Raw genomic sequence first — 9,396 nt, 5'->3', positions numbered from 1 at the left:
AATGGCAGCCCTGCCCCTTCCCGTAGATGCGCTTTTTGTTTCTGTATGACCCGTGAGCGTGGAGAACCCTTCTGTAAGGTCATACACCTCACTGTCAGTGGGGATTGGAAAGAGCAGAGAGAAGTAAGGAGGAAGCTAGCTTGGTCTACAGCAAAACTGGACAAGCCTTCACTGCAGAATGTTGGCCAAAAACATGTAACCGAGTGTCTTCTGTAGGCCATTACTGCGGATCTGTGAAAGCAAATATGCCCATGGACAATGAGAAGCTAGTGATACGAACAAAAGAAAACATTGCTTTACTCTTGGGCGGGGGGGTGGATCTGTGGATAATTTTCCTTCTGGATTTCTGTAGGTCCAATTATAGTGTTTCTTATTTAGAGTTTGGAAGAGAGAAAGATCATGCAAAAGCAACATTATGCCCCGCTGCCAACGGGGCAATTAGTTGTGTCTGGAAGATGAGAAGTTCAGGGGTTTGAACAGAGCCTCGGAAGAGAGATGAGATGAGACATTCTCCATCGTTGGGAAACAGACTAAAAATTGAGCCAGCCGGGGAGTGAGAACAACTGTCCACTCCTCCCACGGCTATTCCCTACTTCTCGGAGGGTGAACTTGTATTTTTTCCAATAAGTACTTATTTTAGTGCCTAGGCTATTCTAGGCTTGCCATAGACACTGCGGACAGAAGAGCGGATACGATATACAAGGTCCCTGTCCTCACGGAGCTTATAATCTAGTGGTGAAATGTGCATAAAGATAGAATGAGATGATAACGTAGGCAGCGTAACACAGTGCCTGGCACCCAGGAAGTGGTGGGTGCCCGACCTCGGCTCGTCCCGTCGTGGTGGTCAGCATAAAGAGGTGGGAAAAGAAGCCGGCTCGTTCTCCCCGACCTTGAAACTGGCAGGGCAGCGGGAGCTGCCGGCAGCCTTGGAGTCTGAGAATGAAGCCACCGTGCGGGAGAGCGAGGCGGAGCAATGGAGAGACTGTGCGCCTGGTGGTACCCAGATCCTCTCATACCTGATGCGGGAACCACATCCTTGTGATTTAAGCTAGATTTTTTTTTTAATTGCCTGCAACAGAAAAAAATCCCAAGTTGACTTTCTTATCTGCTTTAGAAAGACATCTAAGCACTAGAGTCGGGGGCTCTCACCTGATGTTGTAGGCGCCGGCCCCTGATGGACACACGGGCCACCAGAAACCAGTGAGTTGTAGGAAACACACTCTTTATTCAGCCAGCTGGGTCTGCCAGGGGTACGCGGACCCCAAATTAAGCATCCTCGAAATGTAGAGGTTCAGGGTTTTTAAGCCCTAAACCTCATTCTTCATTCTGTCTGAATACAAAAGTCTATTTTTCTTCTATTTACTAATTGTCAACCCACAGGTCGGTTGTGCAAGCGGGGTACAGAAGCAGAAAGCTTATTGTTATGTTCCCATGGGCGATAGCCAAGCAGTAATTTTCCAGCCAGCACACTGACCCGGTGGACGGTCCCCATGGCAGCGGGCCCTTCGGTGTGCCTAGAACGATGAGCCTGCCCGAAAGCTGCCGGCCGTTCCCAGCTCACCCTCCATCACTCCCTCTGGACTCCCACGTGCCCCCTGGATGTCCGATCGGTCTCTGCAGGGGCCGGGCAAGCCGCAAGGTCCCTGAGGTCCCTGAGGAGCGAGCAGGGCATCGGACCACCCGGGGCCCTGCAGCCCTCCCCGCCCCCCTCCCCGCACCCTCCCTCCTCCGAGGCTGGGCACAGCCCGACCCCTTCCCTCTCACCAGGAACTTTGATCTCCCAGCCCCCTCCTCTAAAGGCACCCCTTCCTTTCCGCACCCACTGTTCCAGGGACAGCAGCAGGCGAACAGGGAGGCACAAGGGAAGGAGACGGAAGGCAGTCTCCAGGTGACTTCTTGACTTTCAGATCACACCCTTGTAAAACAGGGGCCCACTGGCTGTTCACGGGGCCCTCCCGCAGGAGCAAGTGGTGACTGAATGAAGACTGTTCAAGATCCCCTATTTCAGGCTCCCGACAGGGTGGTGGCGATACTGTCCCCCATGGCCTGGTCACCCTGAAGCTGGAATCCCTAAACACCAGAGGCTCGTCCAGCAGGGCTCCCCCTTCGCCCCGAAGCAGCGTTTTCACATAGGAGGGGCTTAGGTCTAGTTAGGGAGGGTCAAGGGGACCTAGGAGTTTGACCGGAAGCCACATCGGAGTAGGATGGAGAAAGCATCAGTTGCCCACGTCGACGCGAGCCAGCCCCCCCCAAATGCGGTGAAATTCTAGCATGTGTTGGGGACATATGGGTTTCTGCTGTATTATTTTCTGCTCGTTTGGAATCTTTTGTAACTAAAAATTAAAACAAAGGACTTTGGGATTTGATGGAGTTTGGGGGAAGGATACCCCACTGCGCCCACTTGCCACCTGATGCAGTTGTCTGCGGTTCCCAGATACTGTCCTTATCTGATCATCTGTTTGTGTGTATTTAAACATCTATCCATTTAAAATCAATACAGCCGTGCTAGGAACTGAAATTAACCAACCGTGCAGGGAAAAAATCGCCAACTTTGGAGGGAGATGAGCCTCGATTTTGATGCTGGCTCTGTCCCTTTAAGGACTGTGTGACCTTAGAGCAGTGACAGGAGCTTCCCTGAGCCTCTGTGTTCTTATCTGTAAAGTGGAGGTGGTGTGTTGAGCATGGATTTAGATGGAAGGAAGTCTCAGAAGGAGGAGTTCTCTGCAGGGTATAAGGCTGGGCCGCGGGGGCGGGGCACTGGGGAGAAAGGCGTGGAAGGGAGGGAGGTGTCCCTCTCCCAGGGGAGTGAGGTCCTGTGCCTCCCAGCTCCTTAGACTGAGGAGTCTGAGGGTTGACTGGGGGCGGGGGAGGGCAGCGTTTGTTTGTGGGTCTGTTGGCTTTTCGAAGGTGGGTTGGTGTCCCATAGGGGGCAGTATCGCCACTGCACTGTCAGGAGCCTGGGCGGGGCTCCACACTGCTGTGGCGGGTGCCGGAGCTAAACTCTGTCAGGGGCACCTGGGGCAGCCGGGGTGCTTGCAGGCCACGCGGGGAAGCTCTGGGGGTGCGGGGGTGGGGCACTGGTGGGGAGTTCCCTCTTGTTAGTGCACCACCCCACCTCCTGTGTGCGGAGGGTGGGCAGGAGGGTGGGCAGCGAGAGGACCCTAGCTCTTCAGAGACTGAGCAAGACCCACCAGGCAGGGGAGGTTTGCACACTGCTGGCCTGGGGCCCAATCCCACTTAAAAACACAATTAAAATACTTAAACGAGTTGTCAACATTTAAAACACAGGAGCGAGCAGAGCTGCAAGGTAGCTTTGCAAAGGGCCGCTCTTTGCAAGGGGGTTCTCCTCGGGCGCCCCTTGGGCTCTCCTGTCTTCCGGCCTCATGGGCTGGTCAGCGTTGCTCTGCAGCCAGCTGGGTTTGTGACTCCCAGGAGGACTGAGGAATGGGGGTGTCGGGCACTGGGCTAGACGACCCACATGCATGGGTCCCCGTATCCCCTTGACTGGAAGCAGGCCAGGGACCTTTCTGTCTTGCCAAGCTGGATCCCCAGTGTCTGGCCCACTGCCTGTCACAGCGTAGGCCCCAGAGGTTGCAAATAAATATTTGTCTAGTGTAGAAAACAAATCGTTATATTTACAGATAGTAAGAGGTAACTTTTTTGAGCACTAGCTTAAGCGCTTTACATACCGGCTCATTTAATCTTCACAATAATGCTACAAAGTAGCTACGAGCACATCCCCACTACACAGATGAGGAAAGAGAGGCGCAGAGAAATGAAGTAACTTCCTGGGAGGAAGGGGTGGGGGTGGCTAGTGGGGGGAACTGAGCACAAAGAAGGCCGTCTGCCTAGCGGCTTCACCTATTACAGAAAAAGAAAAAAGGAAAGACATCTGCACCCCAGCCCCACCCCATTCAGCAAGCTCAGGAATGAAGGCCTCGTTCCCCAGCCCCCGCCTCCGACCCCAGGTATTACTTTGCTACCTGCTGTTGGAATTGGCAGCCTTGGCCTTAAGGGTCTGCTCTGGCAATGTGACCTGGGGCAAGGTCCCCCCTAGACATCGTTACCCCATCTTTCCAGCCAGGAGGTTGACCTTGTGAATCCAAATCCCCAGATCCTGTCACTATTATAGGGGGGCCTGATCTTTCATTTTCTGTCCTCAACAAACAGGCTCTCCAGGAGGCCTCAGCTTGGCCGGATGGGGGGAGGGTGGGAGCGCTGGCAGAAACTTCCCGAACCCTCCCCTTGCTCCCGCTGTGGCCTTGGCTCAGGGCAGGGGCTCCGGGGGCCTCTCCCAGTGGGTGCCGGAGGCGGGAGCCGCCTTTGTCTGCCGCAGGAGGCCAGCCAGGCGGCTGTGGCTGCAACAGGCCCCTGCCCAGGCCTGGGAGATGGTTTTTTTTTTTTTCCCCTGTGTTGCAGCTGGGACCGTTTATAATAGGAAAAAAAGAGAATGACCAGGCCAGCCGGCTGGAAAATAAAGAGACTTAAAAAGAAAGGGGCTAGGCTGTTCTCCTCCTGTGGAGGCTTTGGTTCAGCAGAAAGTTTTAGTTCCTTTTGAAAGGCGTTCGGACTTTTGAAGTCCCCTGCGGGAGCTCCCTCCAGCCTCTGGGACGCCAGGCCCTGGCATGTCCCGGTGTGCGGGAGCCGGGTGGGGCCCGGGCCCTCAGAGCGGGCAGCCGCAGGCCCGGGGCGGTGCAGTGCCAGGCGGGCCCACCGGGGTCTGAGCCGCTCTCCGTCTGCTCCCAGCCCAGGCCCCAGTGCCTCTCTCTGGTGGCCTTTTGCCTGAATTTCCTCTGCTCCCTCTGGCTTTGACCCTTGGCCTGGTGCTGGTTAGGCCAGAGGGTACGAAGAAACCCCGATCCTCGGCTCTGTTGAGTCAGAGAAGCAGAGTGATTTCACACACGGGGAGACAGAGGCAGAATGGATTTGCCCGAGGCCCCTCCGGAAACCTGAACCTACTGAGCGACTGTTTGCGTGTGCTTCGCCTGTAAATATTAACAATACGTAACACTTATTAAGTGCCTACAGCATGGAAGGACCCGGTTAATGGACCCAGGAAACTGGCAGATAAGGAAGGAGGATTGCATGCTAAGGGGCTCTGCCCTGTTCCCCTAGTTTTGGCCCTTGCAAATGAGCTCTCCCCCTCGTCAGCCTCCGCCCCAGTGGGCCCACAGCCACTCTCATCCCTGAAGAAAGACCACAATCATAACTAACATTTATCGAGCACCTACTGTGTGCAAAGCGCTGTGTGCCGTGCATGTTACGTCACAGCTCATGCCGCGCCCTCCGCTCGCCAGGGGCGGGGCAATGGTGATCGCGCCTTCTTGCCCACAACCCACCCTGTGCCGTTGGTGTTATGCTCCTCATGTCGTAAATGAGGTTGTAGTGCCCTGGGGTTCAAATCCCGGCCTGTCTGGCTCCAGAGGCCGAATCCTTTCCACAGTGCGAGCCTCTGCTGCGCTGCCCGGTGGCCTGTGTGTCCAGAGCCCATGCCTCTGGTTTCTCTGGTTCGCTGGCTTCTCCAGTCGCCACGACTCACTGGGCACAGAGTGGGCACCCTGCTGTGATGCGGGTGCATGTCAAAATCTAGGGCTCGGCCCTGAAATAGCTCTGACCTAGTTGGGTGGGCAAAGATTTTTTACCGATCGGCCTCTGCCGTCGGCCGGAAACCTTTCCCAGGAAAACGGGCGATGGCGCCCAGGTGTCGCGGGCACCCCCTCCGTGCGCTGCGCACGTGGCCGGGGTTTCCCCGACGATGCCAGCACTTAGCTCCGAGCAGCTGCAGCGGGCCAGAGACCTCACAGGGAGCAGGGCAGACTCAGCCCTGATGATCCCGCGTCCCGCCCTCCCGGCCGTGGGCGCGGGGGCCCCAATTCTATTGTGCCCGCCTGGGCACAGGGTCCAGGCATGCAGACACGCTTCCGAAACCACCGTGGCGTTTCTCTTAGGCCAGGGCACCTGGTAGCTCCTTTTCATGATGGTGGGGGCGGGGCGGTTGGGAGGGAGATGTGCCCAGGAAACAACCCGATGTCAGGTTATTTATTTATTTATTTGCAAAATCATCTAAGCGAGTTCGGTTCCGCCCAGGCTGAGGTCCTTTCTGGTAAACGGCAGTGGTCACAAAAGAGGTCGGAAGTGAGTGAGGGTTTGCTCCCCCATAACCTCTCTCCCAGGTGACAGTGAAGGCAAATCTCTGACCCAATCCTGTCACACACATGAGTGGTCATTAAAGCAGGCCACCTGAAGGACAAAACCGGCCCTGCAACCAGTTCTGTGGGCTCAAGGAAGTCCCAGCGATCTGTCCTCTCGGGTTATCTGCCCCGTACCCGTGTGAGAGGTGCACTCCTGGGCGGGACTCTGTGTCCTCTGCTGGGCACCACACCATCAAAAATGCTACCCCACAGCTGGACACAAGATCCCTGTGGGGGTCACACTTGAGGGGGGTGCCCTAAGAGTACAGGTTACCCCGGCCTCACTGGATTTGCGTTCCCTGGTCAGGAAAGGTGGGGAGAGGCTTTGGACCACTCTGCTAAATTCTAGCTTGAATGCCTTTAACTGGACCAGTGAGAAACTATTTCTAAATGGATCATGTTTTTTATAGAGTTTGCTAATCAGCAAAACATTGGTGGCTGATTGAGCCCACCGATGGCCAAAGGCCTTGGGACGAATTCTGGAATGTGCTCCTGCCTGATACGACCACTAGTTTAAGCTTAAAAAACTGGGCGTCCATCATACTCATTACCGTAGTTACATTTTTGGAGAATCAAAAGTTATACGTGGATTTTTGACTTTACAGGGTATCAGGGCCTCTAACCCTCATGTTGTTCAAGGGTCACCTGTATAGGAATTGTTTTTTTTCTTTTAAAGTGAGTCACAGACCTTGTAAAAGAAGCATTTTAAGAGAACAAAGTGGCAAGTGACCCAGAGTCAAGCGACCCCAGACTGCGTGGCCCCCTCCAAGGCAGGTGCTCAGGGCCAGGGCCGGGCGGGTCAAGCTCTCCAAGGGTGCGAGTTCCCCGGGCCCCTCCTGCTCGGTTGGTTTCTTTGCTGCCTTGTGGGTGTCCCCTGCAAGGACTGCAGCCGCCTGAAGAATTAAATAATTATAATAATGGTGATAAAATAGAAATGGCTTTCCCAGCTGAACAGGAACCGGAGAAGCCACGGAGCTTCCCACACCCGCCGTATTGGTTCTGGCCCTGCGTTCCCACAGCCCCAGGGAGGCGGATGGCTGGGCCCGAGGCTGGCCTCTGTGAGTCGTGGCTGTGAGCGGGCACTGGGGACCCTTGGGGAATTTCAGGAGCATCTTCAGGGATCTCCTTCCCCAAATGCCAGGTGGAGAAAGAAGAGCAGGACAGACTCTCTCTTCTGTCTCACCTGGCTCTAGTCTGAAGTATCATATGATTCAAGGCCGAGCCCCGTCATGCTGCCGATACTGGTGTGAAGCAGGCAAGCCCCGGATGGTGGGTGGCTGCTGGCTCATAATCCAGGTGCCAGGCCATCACCCTGACAGGTGGAGCCAGAGGGCATAGCCGATGCTTCCTTAGGAGAGAGTGCCTGGGGAAACCTGAGTTCCACAAATAGATGGATCATTAAGATAAAACAAAAATGCAAGGAAGAAAAAGGAAAAGCCAAATCCACTAGACACAGGCCTCCCAGTAGACCTAGAGCTGCTGAAAGGTTCTAGAAAGCAGGGGCATGTCTGCCTTAAGGGAACCAGGGGAAGGAGGGAATTTGACATTGTGAGATTGGCATCTCTCTCCAGAAATGTGGTTGACCTTGACAGGGGGTGAAGGGGAGACTGTGAGGGGAAGAAGCTGAGGGCCTGGTAGCCCTCAGGCCTCGTGGCCTCGCTCTGGGCCAGGCCTGCAGCACACGGGAACACGAAATCCTCAGGACCAGCCTGTGAGAGCCGTGCGGTCCGCACTCCCATTTTGCAGATGAAGAAAAGGAGACACGGATAGTCTCACTTCATGTTCTCCGGCCGGGCCTCGAGGGAGCCTGGATTGGAAGAGGGATCGGATTGGCTCCCACGCTTGGCCGCGACTGCCCCCTTCGGCCTTCCGCGTGGCGCTGTGACAGCTTCCTCTCAGGATCGCCCGGCTCTTTTCCACCCCAGGCCCTTTACACATGCTCCTCACTCCGCCCCACCTCTCGCTCCCCGCTCCGGGCTCTTGGCCCACCACCGCTGACACCCTCTGCTTTCTGGCCTCACATATACTATACTTTTTCTTCTCAGGCTCGTTTAAAACTGTAATTAAATAATTATGTGGCTGTTTATTAAAAGTCAGCCTCCCCACCAGAGAACAGGCCCCGGCAGGGAGGGCCCGCGGGCTTCCCTCACTGTTTTACTTTCGGCTCTAGCACACAGTAGGCATACAATCAATCAATCAATAAACAAATGAAGAGAGGAACGAACTTATTTCCGGGAGGAGACTGGGGGGTTAAACTTCCTTCCCTAGAATGACTCTGCCTGTAGGCTGATGCAAGTTTTCTGTGGTGGACGGCCTGACTTTCAAGCAAAAAACGGTTAAAGAAAAATCGCCAATTCAGATTGTACATATTCGAGTGTCATTTATGGTGTGTGTGTGAGAAGGTGTGCCTGGGCAGGTGTAGGTAGGAGAAGGTGGTCATGTGGTTGCTTATGGCAAAGCACCTCTTGACCAATGCTGAGGACTCTTCGGGGTTACTCTTTTCCAGGCCACAAAGGAACCCTATCTTAACTTACTTTATTGCCCTAGCTTGCTTTTGTCACATAGGGCCAGTCCTGCTCGGGGAAGACACCTGCCTCTTTTTGAAATCCGAGGAGGAAGCCTCACTTGCTGTCTCTGGCATACATCATTAGGATGGAGCAGAATCGGGTGGCACTTTGGGGGGCAGGCGCCCACTCCTCCAGCAAAGTTATGACCTGGAAGGCAGATGCGCTTCGTGTGAGCGGTGGTCTTGTTTATTTTCAAAACCATCAACTTGCAATTTCTTTTGCATTTATGCTGGTGGCTCCTCAGAGTTGACAAAGAGTTCCCCAGGGGCACCACTGTGGAGGGTGGGAGCAGCTGTCCTCTGCTGATGGGGAAGAAAGGTCCTGGGGGGGGGGGCGTCCAGCCCCCTGGATGCCCTGCTGGAAATCGTAGGTGGGGTATAAGACACCATCTGAGAATAACCATAACCTTTTTTCTGGTCCCAGGTCACCAGGCTGGTGAGGGGCAAGGCCCAAGAGACAGGGCAGTTAGCCCTGTCCTCATCCGGTGCCTCTTGAGGCCCTTTCAGTAGGAGGTACCAGCTTTTTGCTGCTCTGGAATTTTCCTTAAAATAGCATTTTTTTTCTGGAAGGAGTTAAAAATGAAACAAGCTCCAGAGAAAGCGGGCGGAAGTGGGGACCAGGTCGTGGGTCCTCCTCAC

The sequence above is a fragment of the Rousettus aegyptiacus genome, unplaced genomic scaffold, assembly GCF_014176215.1.
Source record: "Rousettus aegyptiacus isolate mRouAeg1 unplaced genomic scaffold, mRouAeg1.p scaffold_m13_p_14, whole genome shotgun sequence".
NCBI lineage: Eukaryota > Metazoa > Chordata > Mammalia > Chiroptera > Pteropodidae > Rousettus > Rousettus aegyptiacus.
This window is presented reverse-complemented; position numbering follows the sequence as displayed.